The sequence below is a fragment of the Petaurus breviceps genome, unplaced genomic scaffold, assembly GCF_028583685.1.
Source record: "Petaurus breviceps papuanus isolate PSGF00001 unplaced genomic scaffold, PetGlider_PUasm1.0 115, whole genome shotgun sequence".
Classification (NCBI taxonomy): Eukaryota; Metazoa; Chordata; class Mammalia; order Diprotodontia; family Petauridae; genus Petaurus; species Petaurus breviceps.
This window is the reverse complement of record NW_027185612.1, coordinates 6,166,302-6,184,537: the sequence shown is the minus strand read 5'-3', so window position 1 is coordinate 6,184,537 and position 18,236 is coordinate 6,166,302. Positions and strand designations below refer to the sequence as shown.

General features: G+C 37.0%; 1 protein-coding gene and 1 long non-coding RNA gene across 4 annotated transcripts in view; one reads left to right on the top strand and one right to left on the bottom strand.

The window, feature by feature from the left end:
• The window catches only part of LOC138158235 (uncharacterized), a 75,383-nt gene extending 67,764 nt beyond the window's left edge, over positions 1-7,619 (top strand). For all 3 annotated transcript variants that reach the window (XR_011167596.1, XR_011167598.1, XR_011167599.1), the window contains exon 4: positions 3,865-7,619. This is a non-coding gene — a long non-coding RNA (uncharacterized lncRNA). The remainder of the gene's footprint in view (positions 1-3,864) is intronic.
• DPP6 (dipeptidyl peptidase like 6) overlaps positions 1-18,236 on the bottom strand; it is a 990,703-nt gene that overhangs the window by 677,740 nt on the left and 294,727 nt on the right. The gene's annotated exons all lie outside the window — the stretch shown is intronic.

Below are 18,236 nucleotides of genomic sequence, written 5' to 3'. Positions count from 1 at the left end.
TCTGTCTGTCTGTCTGTCTGTCTGTCTGTCTGTCTGTCTGTCTGTCTATCTATCTATCTAGTATTCCTCAGAATAAATAGCAATGTTTGGACACACAATAGACATTCAATAATCATTTGCTAAATAAAATAAACATCACCTTTTCCTTATTTCTCTATTTCAAAAGTGGAGCAAACAATCTTATTTGCTACCTACCTCTGAGAGATATAAGGATTAGTGGTGATTATCCCAATCAATGAGCACTATGGTAGCGGAATGGGGGTGGGAAAAGTGCTATTATTACTAAGGAGTAACTGCAAGTATAATCTACAGGTGATTAGGGAAGCCCAAAGGCATTTCTGAGTAGCTTTGTATGTGAAAGTTAAATGTTATAATTAGCACTGATAAGTAATGACAGAATTACAAATCTCTGATAAATTTACAACATAGCAAATACATGTTCTTTTTCCTATTCTACTTGGCTTCATCAGTCAGCAAGAGATATCTTCCTTCCCACCCCTCTTTAGACCTATAGCCTGGGGTTCTTGGGCCTGTGGAGAATTCAGGGTATCTGCAAACTTGGATGGAAAAAATGACAATCTTTCAATATGACTGATTTTCTTTGCAATCCTATGTATTTTATTTTGTGCATTTAAAAATGTTATTCTGAGAAGGGGTCCGTAGATTTTATCAGTCTGCCAAAATGATCCATGAGACAAAAATGGTGAAAGGAATGGGGTAGGCCTAACAGGCATTTATTAAATGGTTATTATGTGCCAAGAACTGTGTTAAACCCTTTACAAATATTACCTCCTTCAGGAACCCTGCTCATAGACTTTCCGAATATTTGACACAGTCTGCCTCTAAGCATGAGGACAATTTTAATCCCAATCATATATTCTGAAGAACCAAGATTCCTAGCCATTTGGATCTAGTCAATCTAAACCATTTACATAAGACCATAATAACAATAATAATAATACGATAAGAGTATGTGATTTTTTCCTCAAGGCATGGAGATAAGTCATTCATATGTAAGCTAGCCTTCACCAATAAAGCATATGCTTCATAAAGCCCTTACAAATGAAAAATCACTTTAAAGTCATTTTTCATTATAAGTGTCAAGCTCAAGATTCAATTAAAATGATGCATGCTTCCTATTTGGCAGGCACTGATGATTAAGCCTCCAAACAGGTAAGGCTTCCAGGTAACAAAGAAGAATGATTCCTATTTGTTATTTGAATCTAATAAAAAGGTGCCCATAGCCCTTCAGCATTTAGAAGGAGTAAATGGCAAAAACTATAAATGCCTTGTCTATGATTATTAATAGCATTTACTAAGCATTGATAGTGTTGGTTCAGTTCCTAGAGTTTAGTGACAGCATCACACTATCCCTAATAGTTCAAAGCAAAGATGAGGTAAACTAACATTTTAAAATATCAGCAAAAATTTAGTTAAAAAACCTTATAATCCATACCTTGGGGAAAAGAACTTACACACACACACACACACACACACACACACACACGTTCTAGAGCACAGGCAAATTGGCAATTCAGGCAGCCATATTTGAAAGAAAACCACTAATGACTACATTCTTTCATTTCACAACATATCTTTTGTTTAACAGGTTTTTGAGACAAGACAGGAGGGAAAAAACAATGTTCACATGTAAGAATTTGCCACTGCTTATGAAACTGAAGGTGTAACAAAGAGTTTAACAGCAAAACCACAAGCCAGAAAGCATGAGTAGATTGAGGGTATCAAACAAAAAAAATGGAGGTGCAACCAGGGAATTGGGGAAGCCAGATGGTACAGTAGATAGAGTGCTGGGTCTGAAGTCTGGTAGACTCATCTTCCTGAGTTCAAATCTGGCCACCGATATTTAATAGCTTTGTGTTCCTGAGCAAGTCATTTAACCCTGTTTGTCTCAGTTTCCTCATCTGTAAAATGAGCTGGAGAAGGAAATAGCAAATCCTCCAGTATCTCTGCCAAAAAAAAAAAAAAACAAAAAACCCCTAAATAGAGTCAGGAAAAATCAGATAAGACTGAAACAACTGAACAACAAAAATTCAGGGGTTGAAGAATGAGGTAGTTAGTTGAATCATTCCTGAATAAAACCCCCAAAGGAATAAATAACATACATGGGCATTTGGGAGTGAAGTACTGAAATAGTTTGGTCTAAACTAGAAAAATGAAGTCCATAAGAAGGCTATGTTCTAGAACAGGGAGACAAAAAGAAATGAAGAACTAGATGTGAGACTATTGACCAAAATTAAGCTATGACCAACACACAAAAGGCACTATCAAGAAATTGGGAAAGGACAAGAGCAGCTGCAAATACAAATCCTTAGCTAAAGTATATAGGTGGAAGAAAAAATATCTTCATGAAAAGTAAGGAGGATGGTTTCATTAAATACTCTAAGAAGGATGTTTGAATAATTTGATATATGGATAAAAGACTGTGAGGGGCAATCATCACAGGAGGCTGAATATCATAAAAGAGTGAAAAGTGTACTGTATTTGTAGTCAAGAAGACTTGGGTTTATGGGGCGGCTAGGTGGTACAGTGAGCAAAGCATTGGCCCAGGAATCAGGAGGACCTGAGCTCGGTTCCGGCCTCAGAGACTTAACACCCCCCCCACACACATGCACACACACAAAAAACTAGCCGTGTAACCTTGGGCAAGTTACTTGACCCCAACTGCCCTCCAAAAGGCAAAAGAAAAAAAAAAAGAGGACCTGGGTTTGAATCGTGACTCTTCACTTACAATGAACATAACCTAGAACAAATGTTCATTTCACTTCTGTGGGCCTCAGTTCTTAATCTTTAAATGAGGGAGTTTGTAAGTGATGACCTCTACATTCCCTTCTGGCTCTTCATTTAAGATCCTATGACTGCAATAATAAATGTATTTTAATCAAACAGTATGATATTTGGTAATGGAGAACAAAAAAGTTACCATCAAATACATTTATGACCAGAAAAATATGTGGACCAGTAATGTAACAAGATACAGGAATAACAGTCAATTCAACAAACACTTTTTAAAGGCTTAGAGTGAGCTAAACACTGGGAATACAAATACAAGCAGAGAGAAAGGCAGTCCCTGACCTCAAGGAGCTTACAATTCAACAGGGTAAGATAACACATAAAAAGGAGCTGAGAAGCATGGGTAGTGGTAGGGAAGGGGAAAGTTAAAAGATGGGGTCATGGTAGACAAAGTTCATATAATCTGGAGTGAAGCCTGGAGACAAAATGAGGACAGGAATGACCCAAGGTTTTTTTTTTGTTTTGTTTTTTTGTTTTTTTTAATGAAAATGGAGATTCTGGGAAGAATAAAACAATCACAGCAGAAGGCTGAATGAATGGAGAATACTTTCAATATGAAAAATTTAAATGGACAGCCTTGTACTAGTACTTAGCACAGTGGATAGCTTCCCATAGAGGATTTATGGAAGGGCATGGAAAAAAATCACTTGGGATGAGAACATATAGATGGATTACAATGTGGGACACAGGAAGGAGTAGTCATATGGAACAGATCACTGACATAGTGAAGTAATTTTTTTTAGAATTAAAAAGAGTTTATTTTAAATACATCAAGGTTGCAATCCATTGATGGACTGATCACTGAAGATAAGCCAGTATTGAAGTATTAAAGAATGGAATGAAAACTTTTATAAAGAAGAGACAAAAAATCACAATGAAGCATTTTCCCCCTACTTGTATATTTCAAGGGACTAGTGGTGACCAATGACATTCATGATAGAGTTATAAGTGAAGTTTCCATAGTCCCATCCTACCTGAAGCCCTACTCCTCTCCTCCCACTACATTTTGAAACAAGGAATCATAAACGTATCTTCATTGTTTTGGGTCTTCAGGAAAAGGATGTTTGCACTGAGGCTCAAGAACTTCTTCTCACATCTGACTCTCCTACTATGGGTTACCACAGTCACCCTCTACCTGGTGGAAACATCTACCCTTCATCTTCTTTAAGCTCCAGAAGGTGCTCCTAATACATGGATAAGAGCTATAAAAGGAGACTGAGAATCATCATAAAAGTGTTGCTGACATGAATGTCAAGTTCAATGCTAGGATGTGCCTGACTCTTCCTCTCAATGGCCTTGGAAGGACGATGAACACATGAGATTTTAGAACAAAAAGCCATTATAACATAATGCAGGTGTATTTTTCAAGTTCAAACTGCTCAGAGACAAGTGTAATGTTAGTCTTGGACCTCTCCTTGAAAGATAGTACTATCCATTTACACAAGAGATGGCAAATGGGTCGATAAAACTTTATGGTCAGTGGACCAAAAGCACAGAGTACTCATGAGAAAAACAGACACATAGCTTTAGTGTATAACTTGACAAAGTCATCAGTCATCAAGATGAGCATTTGCCCCAAGTATAAGTCTAAAGGCAAACTTATTGCCTAAAAAACAAACTAGAACCAAACAAACTTTTAAATGCAAACCCAGTTTTCAACTTCGAGCCCTCTGAGCAAATTTACAGAAAATTTGGAAAAATTCTAAAGATTTCTGGTAGATTATAAAATGTTGTTCATGATAGAAAAGGAAATCAAGTTTATAAACAGAAAATCATTTATTAATTCCAGCACAAATATTCAATGAGTACAAGAAAGTGTGAGGTAGCATGGCATTACAAAGGTAGCAATCACATTAAGGGCAGGAAGATCTGGCTTAAAATATAGCCTCACATACTTATTAGGTAAAAAGGCTAAGTCATACAATGGATGTAGCATTTACAGGCCTGGAATCAGGGAGACTCATCTTCCTTGCCTATGGTCACACACCTACTTAACCTTGTTTGCCTCGGTTTCCTCTTCTGTAAAATGAGCCAGAGAAGGAAATGGCAAACCATTCCAATATCTTTGCCCAGAAACCCCAAATATGGTCATGAAGAGGCAGACACAACTGAAATGACTCAAGGACAAGAGTAATAAGAAGCAAGTCCCTTAACATCTCTACTATTCAGTTTCCTTATCAAGGAAAGATGGATAATAATAGAACCTTTGTCATGTTTTCTTTTGTGAAGATCAAAGGAGATAATGTATACAAAGCACTTCATGAATCTTAAAAGACTACATTAATGTTAGCTAAGATGAATGCGATTATAATGATGCAGTGATGATGATGATGACGATGATGATGAAGGTTACTTGCCATCATAATGAAACATACCTCACGTAAAATATTTTCCATGAATTCATTGATTTGTTTGTGTTTACTACAAGTACAGGGAGCTTCATATCTGTTAAGTTATACAGAACTCTTTCAAGGTGTGTTTATGGGACTTTTCAGTAGGTCTTAGACAATCATCAATGCCATATTTTATTTTGCTTTGCTCACTGCATTTGAGGGTGGGTGGTCCATTCAAATTGAAATGCATTTGGGTGAAAATGGGTTAGTTTCAATACAGGGAGAGTAAAAGTAAAAATATGACTGCAATGAGAAATTTTCTTTCCTGTATTGTGAAATCAGCATCATTACTCCATAGTCACACCTCAGATAGATCCCTTATAGCTATAATTAATTATACATACACACTTATTTGCATATGATACAAATATACTTGTCTTTTCATGTGCATTTGTTCTCTAACTTTAAATTTTAATTTTAATCACATTCTGATGAAAACGTACATTTCTTGAGGGCAGGGGTTGCTTCATTTTTATCTAATCCTAGTGGTGTCTAGAAAATTTCTTTTGACTAGACCTGTGATTTCATTGAAATAAAGAATTCCTAATGAGGGATCCTCATCTTCCAATACTCATGGACAAATGATCTGCAATTAATGTTCCATTGAACACAGATTAAGTGACTTAGCTATGGTCATACAACTCATGTGTGCCAAAGGAGAACTAGCATCCATGTCATACTGGCTCTCTCTACTACTCCGTGCTGCCTTTCACCTCATTGAATAGATGCTTAATAAATCTTGTTAACTGATTTATTGATTTTAACATCTGGCACACTTCTAGTTTTGGGGGCCTAGGCTTTCTTGAAAAAAGTTGTGTCTGCTCTTCTCCTGCCAAGTACCTCCTCCAGTTTCTGGAATTTGCTGGGATCTTTCCATTATATAAACTTCCAATTGTCATGAAACCTTGTGATTTGCACCTCCACGGCTTTGGAGTCAGAAGTGGGAAACTAATCAGATGCACCTGAGCCATTGCTTCTGTCCATTATGCAGCTTCCTCATATGGTTCTGCAGCCTGCCTCTCAATGTCTGGCAAGGTCCTGAAGTTGACTTGCTGACTTAGTGAAGTTTAGGAAACAACAACCTTCTCCCACCAACATTAGAATTAGTGACTAAAAGACTAGAGCTGAATGCCAAAGTCAAGGAACAAGCTCTCCAGAGGTCCACTGATGAACGTCTCCCCCCTCCACTTAACAGCATTCTGAAGATCACTGCGGCAAAGGCCTGGACCTTGTGTATCCTTCTCCCTTCTGGGAGCTGGCTGTGTACCTTTACTGCTACTTGGTAACTGTGACCCACACCCTATGTACGCTGTCCTCTCTGGATTCTGATTGAATTGTTATCTCTTCTTCTCATGATCTTCCATATGCTCTTAGGCATCTCCAATTTAGTTACTTCATTGTCCTTTGTTATTTAAAACATCCCCTTCAAAGAACCTATGGCCTTTTAATGGTGGTAAAACATTTCCCTACAACAAGGTAAGGAGTCACATTATCTTTGCATTTATTTCAAATCATAGGAAAGTCCTTCACCAAAAAAGTACACACAGATTTGACTGTGATAAAAGGCAAGAAAGAGCTAGGGACTGGGCCTGTAATTTCACTGATAAAGAGAACTCTGAGTGAGAAAACTCCCTTCACCAAAAGTAAATCACCACCTTCTCTCCAACTTAGAGAGTTGTCTTGAGCCCTGAAAAGTTAAGTGACCAGTTTAGGGTCACACACAACACTTGAACTGTCTTCTTGAACTGTCTTCCTAGCTGCAAGGTCAGCTCTCTAGTCACTACAATGAACTGCTTCAGCCAGGATTAAAACAGGATGCCAGGGGAAGGGGAGATTCTCAGTTGCCCAAACTCAGGAAGACAGACATGGGGGTTCTCATCTTAGCACCAAATCTGCTCACTTGTATGACTAATTAAAGGTTCCACATTTACATTTCTTGTCTCACCAAGCAAACTTTTAAACTCCTAGCAGACCTCACCTCTATTATGTATTACCTTTATATCTGCATTTTCTAACAGAGCACTGAGCCCATAGTGGGGGAAGGAAGCAACATCAACGGGAGTGGGGTAGGGTGGGAAGCAGAACGTGCATAAACATGTCTTCCCAATATACATGCAAAGTAAATTTGGGGGTAAGAAAGCACTAGAAACAGCTGTGGGAAATTAAGAAAAGAATTCCCAAAGAAGGTATCACTGGGACAGAGTTTTGAAGGAAACAAACTATCATAAGAGACAGAGATAGAAGTTTATCCCAGGCATGGGCGACAATGAAGGCAAAAGCACAGAAACAGCACATCACTCAGGAAGAGAACTATCATGTTGCTCAGAAAGCAACTTTCTAGTTAAATAAGGAAATGTCTGTAAAGTCTTCTCCAGTGATTGAGCTATTAACAAATTAAAATATTTGTGAAGCCTGGTTCCTAAGTAATTCTTATAAAAGTAAAATATTTGTGAAGATATTTGTAATAACCAATACTAAATTCAAGGCATAACTTAAACTAAGAAAAAATATTAATATTCCGGCAAAGGATTGATCAGAAGCATGATTTAACTAAGGTAAGATTAATGTTTTTAAATCAGCATGCTCCCCAACTGTATTTTTTAAAAATGTATTTCTAACACAGAAAATTCTAAATTGACCAATAAAGTAGATAGTAAATCTCTCCTGATAGCTGACAACCCTGAAATGGTGAACTTGACCACAGCCAATCCATTTTTCTCCAAAACATATCTCTAAGGACAAATGAGACGTATGGAGGTTACTATGCACTGGTACTAGCTAACTCTGGGTCTGGTTGGTAAGCAGAACTAAATTCTAGATGCACATGGTGATAAGTGAGTTTCTCCCATTCACAGCCAACAGAAGGCTACTTCTCTGTAACTAGCCAGTCCTTAGTAGGTGATACCTAGCTAGACTAAAAGGAGGGAACATATCAACAAGCCCTTCAACAACTCTGCTATATTTTACTAATGACCAAACAAGGTGTGCCTTCTTTGGTTTTCCTGCTCTTTACTATTTATAATAGTATTTAATGAGGTGAGTCCTTCTGATAACCTTCATCATGTTTTCATATACTTTTATTTTGCCCCAGCCTTAAAGATTTCTTCAGGCCATGTGATTTCCTTCATGATTTAAGGAAGCACAAAAACTCAGGCAATACATATCAGAGGAAAAAGAAAACAAACAAACAAATCAAAATGGGAACCTAATTCATAGGCTGACAAAATTTCAACCAAAATTAGTGCCAATGTGTTTAAATTTATTGTATCAACATATTTATAGTCTAAACTTATTTTAAAAATAAACTCATCATGGAAATTGAAGAAGAGGTAATAAAATCCCATTCGAAGGCTGGTATAGAGAAAAGAGCCCAGGAAGTGGGTTCACGAACTAGGTTTGAAACTCATTTTAGATAAATCACTTAATGTCTCATTCCCATTCTTCCTCAATATAATGAACAGGTTGGCCTAGATGACCTCAAAACTTATTTCTCATCTTATATCTCTCCTCCTGAGTCTATGTACCCCTCATAAAGAAATCTTATCATCATACATTAGCCAGCAGTCAAGTGAAAGTTTAAAATGGTATCCCCACTGAATGAAATTAACAATAAATCAACATCTAAGTTGCAAATTCACTTCTGACAAGTAATATGCTGCAACTAAGCTTTAAGCATCTCAGCGTAACTATTCAGCTGCATACATAAGTGAAGGTAATGGAGTCAAAAACTGCAGACTAATTGCTTCAGCTGCGGCTTATTATCTGTCCAATTTCAAGCACAGCAAGCAGTTAAGAAGTAATATAAACTACTTTAGTCAATGCATCAGTGATACTTTGTACCAACACAACCTCAGATTCCCTCAAATAGCCAAATTGGTAAGTGCCACATAACCACATTGTGAAGATACAAGACATGTCACACCCAACCATCACTTTCCTGTTTGGAGTTCAAGTTCCACCAAACATTTCTCTTTCTCACCCTCATTGACTGTAATGGCTGATCTAAAACTCCTTTCCCTCCCCTTGGAAAGGGTTCCCTGGTGAGGCGCCCTCTAACATGACATTCATCTTTGAATTATTTTCTTTGTTCTTCCCTTGGTATCACTCAGCCATCTGGGCACATTTAAGTTTCAAGTTTCTTTGCCAATATTTGGAAAGTTGGTGGGTCAAACTGAAATCCAGCGGTCATTCAGTCAACTGAGTCTTTCCCATTTAATGAAGATTTTATCCTCTCATTCCAATAGTTAATACAGGTTTTTTTTAATTATAAATGCCATTCCCAAATCATGTCAATTCATGCTTTCTGACTCACTGGTTTTCTTTTCACTTGACCTTATATAACAAAGTTCCCTATTCTTGACAATACATATCACCATGGAGCAATGATAAGGTTTGTGAAAAGATCAGGGTGTCAGGCATTGCTATGGTGGTAGATCAAGGCCAATGATAGTACTGTGCATTGAAGGTGAGCAAAGAAGTGATTAAGAAAAGGCAATGTTAACTGAATATCCAGGAAGGTTTTTCTTCTGGACCTATAGAACCTATATATTGTACAATGATAAAAAAAAATCAAGTTGAAAGGTATTTAAGAAATAATTTATTTCAATTCCCAACTAGAACAACAATCTACATTATGACCTCTTGGATCTAATCTAGACCTCTGACTGGACATCTCTAATTATGGGGAGTGAACAACCTCCAGAAATAGCCCATTTAATTGTTGGACAACTCTAGTTATTAGAACGTTCATTCTAACTTGTAGTCAAGATCTGTTTCCTTGTAACTTTTCAAAAACTTCACCACACACATGGAAAGTAAAACTTGCCTCACTTCAAAATGATTTCCAACATTCTTAATAACTTAATACTGCTGGCTTTCTCCCTGGCAACTTTTGCAATATCCTCCAGAGCTTCTGATGAAAGTAAATCTGCAGCTTTGCCATCACTGCCATTGTAGAGGATTCATAATGTGGTACAGGAGGAGGGACTAGGGTATTTGAAGTCAGAACACCTTGGTCCCAGATCTATAAAGTGTTGGCTATGACCTTATATCCATCATTCAGCTTTTCTGAACCCCAGTTTCCTCAACTATACAATTGGAATAATTATACTTGAAACCTTTTTTTAAATTAAATTTTAACATTTGTTTTTAAAAATTTGAGTTTCAAGTTCTCTCCTTTCTTCCTTCCTACTTCCCTCCCCCCCATCTCCCACATTGAGAAGGCAAGCAATTTGATATAGGTTATCTATGTGTAGTCATGCAAAACATATCCATAATAATCATGTCGTGAAAGAAAACAGCAAAAAAAAATTCAAGAAAAATGAAAGTTAAAAAAAGTATGCTTCACCATGAGCTCTTTCTCTAGGGATGGATAGTATTTTTCATCATAAGTCTTTGAGAGTTGTCTTGGATAGTTGTATTGCTGAGGATAGCTAAGTCATTCACAGTTTATCATCACACAATATTGCTGTAATTTTGTAAACATTATATTTCACTTTGCATCAGTCCATGCAAGTCTTTCTAGGTTTTCTGAGAGCATTCTGCTCATCATTCTTGAAGCCTTTCTTGATCCTTCCCTCCCTGGTTATTAGTGCCCTAGAAATTAGTTTATAAGGGTGGCTAGGTGGCACAGTGAATAGACCACTGGTCCTAGAGTCAGGAGGACATGAGTCCAAATCCAGCCTCAGACACTTGATTATACTTGGGCAAGTAATTTAACCCTGATTGCCCTGCCTTCCCCCTCCAAAAAAAAAGCAAAAAGAAATTAGTTTATATGTCTTTTATATAAATTTTATATTTACCTTTAGGGGTACATTTTGCATCCATTATTATTAGTTGTTTGAGGAAACTTAAAAAAAAAAACACAACAAACAACTATATTCCATTGCATTTAGAATAGTGTCTGACATAGAGGAAGAACTAAATAAATGCTTGGACTACCTATTGGTCAGGTAAGGGTCATTGTAACTGGTCATTCAAAGGGACAAATAGGATGACAGTAACTAAGTGGAATATGGGACAGAGTCCTAGACTTGGAGTTAGGAAGTTCTGAGTTCAAATTTGACCTCTGTATAATCCTGGGCAAATCATTCAATCTTTTTCTGCCTCCATTTCCTCATCAGTAAATAGTACTTACTTCTCAGGAATGTTGGGAGGACAAAAATAAAATAATATTTGTAAATTGTTTTACAAGCCTTCAAGTATTATATAAATATTAGCTATTGTTCTTATCATTATTACCGTGTTTTCCCGATAATAAGACCTATCCCGAAAATAAGCCCTCCCCTTACTGTGTAAGATTCCTCTAAAATAAGCCCTCCCCCAAAAATAAGCCCTATTGAGATTGCTACTGTAGTGAAGGTGATCCCCTGCGCTACACGCTACATTACGGTACCCTCTGTATGCACCGTCCCCCTCTCCCCCCCCAGTGATTTGCTTATTGAATAAAGGTACATTTTTTTGTTCACATTTACCTGTTTATTAAAATTGCTGTCAATGTTCATTAAAATAAGCCCTCCCCTGAAAATAAGCCCTCTGGTGTTTTTCTGTCCAAAAAAAATAATAAGACAGTGTCTTATTATCGGGGAAACACGGTACTATTATAACCCAGGACCACTTTCAATATAAGAAAACAGTATCTAAGTTGGCCTTTACTGGAGGGTGGAACCTCTAGTTGTCTTCAAATGGACCAATCAGTGAGTGGAAACCAATGGGGGATAACAGGAAACATTAAGGGTCATTGAAAATGTCCAACTTTAAAGGAGGCCATTTAGCAACGCAAATGGAAAGTTACCCTTGATGAACATCCAGCATAAACAAAGTAATGAAAGCCATTAAAAGATTGGAAGGAGGCTACCCAGGCTTGGAGAACATAAAAGGGAAATGCAAGATGGAAGAACTTGTTTCTTCAGTGTAGTCAGAGCCAAAAAATCCTAATGATTTTAATGTGGGTTCTTTCCCCCATTTGGCAGGGAGAGGTAGTCCATTTCCACATAAGTGAACCTACTAGCAAATGAGCCCATTTCTATACATACATAATTAGCACTCTCAAAGAACTTCTACAAATATGGTAGCATAACCTTAGAAGAGCTAGAATCTTCTCTCAATAAATGGACAATTTTTTTTTCTCATGAAACCAGAGACAATTAGGGAGGTCTATTAAAGCCAAAAACTTCCATGGTCTTTTTGTTTTTAAGGATGAGACTTTGCTATTATCAGTTCCAGAATATGATCAGAATTTACCTAAGTCAGAACATTCTACCAATGAAATCTTTATTTAGACCCTTCCCATTTCAGATATTTTACATTCATGCATTTCCCAAAAGCCCTAAAACTCTTGATTTTGTATTGCTCTAAGCAGATTTCCTTTTGGTCCTACAAATTAAATCCCATTACCTCACCCTTTACTGCCTTCATTTCACTGAGTTTAAAATGCCACCCTGATTTTGAAACTCTTCCACGGATTTGGTTCCTTTTTGGAGTTTCTAATATCAGCTCCATGTGCCCCTGTTGGCACCATGTCACCTCTCCTAAAGAGGCTGCCTGGACATCCCCTCTGCCAGCCAGCACAGCTGGGGTTGTTTCACCTTCCCTTCTCATCTTGCACTTTCCCCAGAAAGCTGTTAATTTCTCTCAAGTCCATTAAATATGCTCCTCTTTCAGATATGCCTTAAAAAAACCAGCAAAATGATAAACTTCCAATTTTCCTTTAGTTTTCCCTCTTCAGATTTGCTAATGCTTCTGGGTATTTCAGGAACTACTGAGAGATGAAAATATAAGCAACAGAAGCCAAGATACACTGTCACTTCAGGGGTTTAAAAAATCCTACAGAATCCGCAGTACTGATTTTAAGCATTATGGCAACAATAAAAAAAACAAACCCAAAACATTAGGTAGCCATAGAAAAGTAAATCCAATTTGTTAATTTAGAACCACCCACCAACAACCACATTTCCAGGGCAAGCTTTGGTTCACAGGTGTGATTGCCAGAACAGAATGAGATAAAGATGATTTTAGATGTTGGAGGCAGAAGATAATTTGGGAATCCTTTTGTCAAATCTCCACATTTTGAAGATGAGAAAATGGAAACCCCCAATTGGTGAATTAACTTGTCCAAGGACATATAGAGTGCCTGGCAGCAAAGAGTGGTCAAAAGCACTAATTTTCTAACTCCTTGTCCCTTGTCTTTCCAGCAAACCACAGCTGCCTTTCTTGCTGCTACTAACTTATCTAAAGGGCCAAATTCATCCTTTAGACACCCATTATCTTCGAGAGGAATAATATGAACATGCTGGAAGACAGACTATGACCTTTTAAAATGTTTTGAATGAATATTTCCCTTGGTCTCCCCAAATTAATCAGCAGATCTGGGCTGATTCCTTTTTATTCTTCCCCCACCTCCCCCTACACATATTTTTTTTAGAAGCCTGTGTTCCATATTCACAAATTAGCAGCTTGAGATGACGCCCAGAGTCTCATGCAGCTTCACATTGTGCAAAGCACAGTTTTCCAGAGCTCTAGTATGGAAAGCTAAACCTCCTGAAAAATAGATCAGGTGCTATTAAGGGAATAAAATATAAATGGTCACTGAGAATTCCATTATCCAACCTTTATTACATCCAGCATATGTATTTTATAAAAGAATTAGTCATACAGTACCTCAACACGCTATGGCACCCTAACCACAGTCTCCAAAAATAGATGTTTAACAATACCAAAGTGGGCTTACAGTATAGACTGGCAAAAGCCATCTGTGGCTGCAGGAGTTTTACCTTGAGAAAGGAGGTGATGCAGAATTCAATTCTTTTTTCAGAAAATCTTCTATAATATGTGGGAATAACAAAGTTGCAGTTGATAGACCTTTTGGTACTTACATCTGAGACCTAGGCTAGCCTTAGATATAAGCAGAGTAGAGGGTTTCCTGTGAGATTGGGGGTCACTAGAAAACTCTCTGCTCTGACTTAACATTGCATTGTATTTATTATCTGTGTATATGTTGCATCTTCTTAGCAAAATGTAAGCTCTCTGAAGGGACTGTTTCTTTTCCTTTTTTTTTTTTTTTGTCTTTGTGTTTTCAGTATCTAGTAACAGTTCCTTGCAAAGAGGAGTTTAATATTTGGGTGTTGAATGAAAATTAATTGAATCTCACTGGTACCTGTTCTCATTTGTATTCTCATTATCTCCCTCATCCCTCTCTCCATATATATGTGTTTTAAATATATATTATATATGTGTTATATACATATATGTATATGTGTGCATGTAAGCGTGTATATAATGCTGTTGTTGGCTATGATAGCCCAAAATTATTCCAGTCAGCCACACACACTATCTCTCCACTAAACCCATTCAGGTAGCTCAACAGTTACTAGTTTCCTTGGTTCAAAACACTGGAAACTCTGATTAAAATATACATACTCTCAAAGAGTGATAATACTTCCTACCTCTACTGGCCACTAAAGTATCTTTGTAATTTAGTTTATTTGATTAATTTGAGTCACCCAGGAGGACCCTGAACAAATGAGACGTACAACAAGTATATTTTCAAGTGGGAAGACACATTTGGGATTATCTGGAGTGTGGGAATACTTCCAAAACTGTATGTAGGTAGGTAACGGGGTGGTTGGGTGTCTGTTGTAGGGGACAACCAAAGAGATCTGGAGGGCTTCATATGGAATAAAAAGGAGCATTGAAAATAAACTTCTTAACCCATAATTTTGTCTGGGATGCCTCAGCTAGAACCTACACTTCTTTTTTATCTAAGTAAGTCTGCACTTCTTGAGAAGCAGACTGAAATGCTATGGGGAGAGATGAGAATCAAAAGACCCTGCCCTTGAATTGCAACAAATAGGGCCTGAGTATGAAGTTCAAGCATCCAAAGAAGACATGCTTGAAGCACATAGAGTGAGACAAATAGGTAAAGGCAAAATACATTTTAAAGTTCAATGCATATTGTGAAAAAAAAAAGAGTTCATGAAGTCATATAAAACCTCCATCTAACAATATGCTTTCAAAGGTGTGATACTAAAGAATTAGAAAAACCTGAAAGAGTTGCATGAATAGGTGCAGAATCAAGTGAACAGAACCAAGAGAACAATTTGCACAGGAATAATAATACTATAAAGAAAAGAAATACTTAAGTCTGATAAACTCCATGCCAACCATATTTGCAGATGACCAATAATGAAACATACTGCCCATTCCCTGATAGAAAAATTATTGACTCCAGATACAGATCAATATATTAATACACCAATTAATTGGTTAATTAGTTATTGATTAATAAAGACATTATTATATCTATTATAATTAATTGATTAATACAATCCAGATGTGGAAATTTGTTTTGCTTAACTTTGCATATTTTTTTCAGTGGTATGGTTTTTCTTCTTTTTTTCCATCAATGGGAATGGGTTTGGGAGGGAGAGAAAAAATAACGCTTGTCAACTGAAAAAAGAAAAGCTCAAAAGTAACTAATTGTCCTCTCAATAACCTCAGAACTTCACTCCCTCCAAGAAAACCTATATACTTTTTTGATCAGTTTCTAAAACACAAGTTAAACAGATATACTTTACCCCTCTCTTCCTCTCAGAGAGTGTTAGGGTTGGGGTAGATGTGGGATATCACTTTATTTCATATTCAAATACATGCCTGTCAAATACAATCATGGCTCATTACCATAAAAAATAATGATACAATTCCCGATGAGCCAGAAACCAAGCGACTGTTCATTACTGTAAGTGATTAGCATCCTAACATTTTTTACTTGTAAAACTGAGGCTCAAGGAACCTTTGGTGAAGGTTAATGAAACATACCCTACCCCATTCACAACTTCTCAGATCTCTCTCTGTTCCTCATTTGGGAGTCTTCATTAGTCACTCCTCCCTATCTCCAGCACTGGAAAATCTGGTATTAAGATTAAGTTCAATGTCATTCTATTAAAATATAATTCATAAAAGATGTGAAATAGACTATAGGGAAAAATAAGTCAGTGGACAGAGTTACATATCATCTTTAATTACTTGGTGAACTCAGGCCACATAGATAATGCCTAGATTGTTTTTTTTGAAGTGGGGCAGGTTGACATGAGGAGGAAAGGGTCCCTATTATCTCGATGCTTCACAACTCAACCAAGAGTTGTTTGTTCACTACCTTATATTTGATTAATTTTGACTAAAGGATTTTCTATGCTAGAAGAAGAAAGAATTTCCCCAACTCAGTTTGATCTTTTTTGGCCATCAATATTTTAACTCCTAGATGTTTAGGTTGGCTGCTAGTACCATGCCTCTCTTTATTAGAACTAACTCAGCCTGGATAGGTTAACTTCTCTGGTTCACCTACAGAGACTGTGATGTTAATACCTTCCACTCCATTTCATATATCTATCCCTTTTGCCTTTAATCACCTGACTACCACTCAGGTCTTTACCACCTAGTCTCCTAATTGGTTTCCTTGTCTCAAGTCTCTTTCCCCTCCAATATATTGTCAACATAGCCAATATTTCTAAAGCAAAGGTCTGACCATGACACTTGTTTATTTAAGAAGCTCTGATGATACCTGTTGACTCTATCATGAAAAAGACTGCTTATTTTGCTCTTAAAGTCCTTCACAATCTTCAGCCAGTCTAATTGAACTTTATCCCCTTTCAGAGACTCTTAAGTTTCAGCCTAACTAGGCTACTTCTTTATCTCTCCTACATCTCCAGTTCCTGCGCCTTTGCACTGACTGGCTCCCATATTTGTAATTCACTCCCTCAGTAGAGTCCCTAGCTTCTTCTAAGTCAAGTGCCTATCATGATTCCCTCCCCTTCTCAGTGCCCTTCTTTCCCAATTACTTCCTATTTTCTTTCATACATTCTCTATTTGTTTAACTTTGCACATGTTATTTCCTCCGATCTTCCCTAGAACTTTTGTCTTTCTATCCTCAGTGTACAGCTGAATGACCAGAATACAGTTGGTGCTTTAAAATGTGGATAGAATTCAATTGTTGAGTTCCACACAGTCCTGTCTCCCTTCTGTGATTAAGCCATCAGTATTCTACTCTACCTCATCCTAATGATCCCAGGTCTTCAAGGAAATAGAAAAACAAAAACAAAACAACTAGTTTCCTCCATACATAAAAAAAAAAAAGATTTGAGACCCCTATCACAGACATTTTCTTTCTAGGAAACAAATTCTATTCTCCTCTCTTCATTTCCTCATGATTCAAACTACCTTGTGTCCTCAGAATATGGCTGCCTTTCCAAAGCATAGTGAAGTCTGCCTTGGCATTTCAATATGCAGTTCTATACAGATATTCATAAACATTTTTTCTTCTAATACTCTTCTTTAAACTTTCAAAGCTTCCACTTTTTTACTTCAAAAATTATCAATTATGAATCCCCCAAAATAATTGATGACAACTACAGAAATCAGTGAAGTTATAAAAGGAAGAGAGATCATACAGTTTATTCACATCATATCTCTACCTGTGTTTATGCACATGTAATTGTTTTCTTACTGATAATTGTTCCCTTACAATTTTTCTAAATGTGAAATGTTTCTCAATTCTTTTGGGAAATGGAGAAACAATTTAAAAGTTCTTATTCTCATTAGACCCTTGATATACATTCAACAGTCTCTTCTTCCTAATCCTACATCTGGCTTAATTTGTGCTGCCTCAAACCATTCCCCTCTTAAACAAGGCATGTGCAACCTTCAAATTATGTAAGTGATTGTCAAAGATAGAGCCCCACCAATGGTAGCTAATTCTACTAATGGGAGAGGCTGTGGCAAGCATAATATATCCAAATGCTATTCCTTTCAAAGAAATACTCTTTAGTGGGGTTATCATTTTAAATGGCTAGACATATAATTTATCTTACTAATCAGTACCATGGCCTAAGCTTCATAATTTAAAAGGGGTAGAGAGGATTTGGGAGCAGCTCAGGGGACACCCAGAATATCTAGCAGTACTTATGCAAAAGGTTAAAGAAACAATAAATCTAAATTTGTGTTAGAGAGACAACTGAATATTGTTCATGTGAGCTGTCA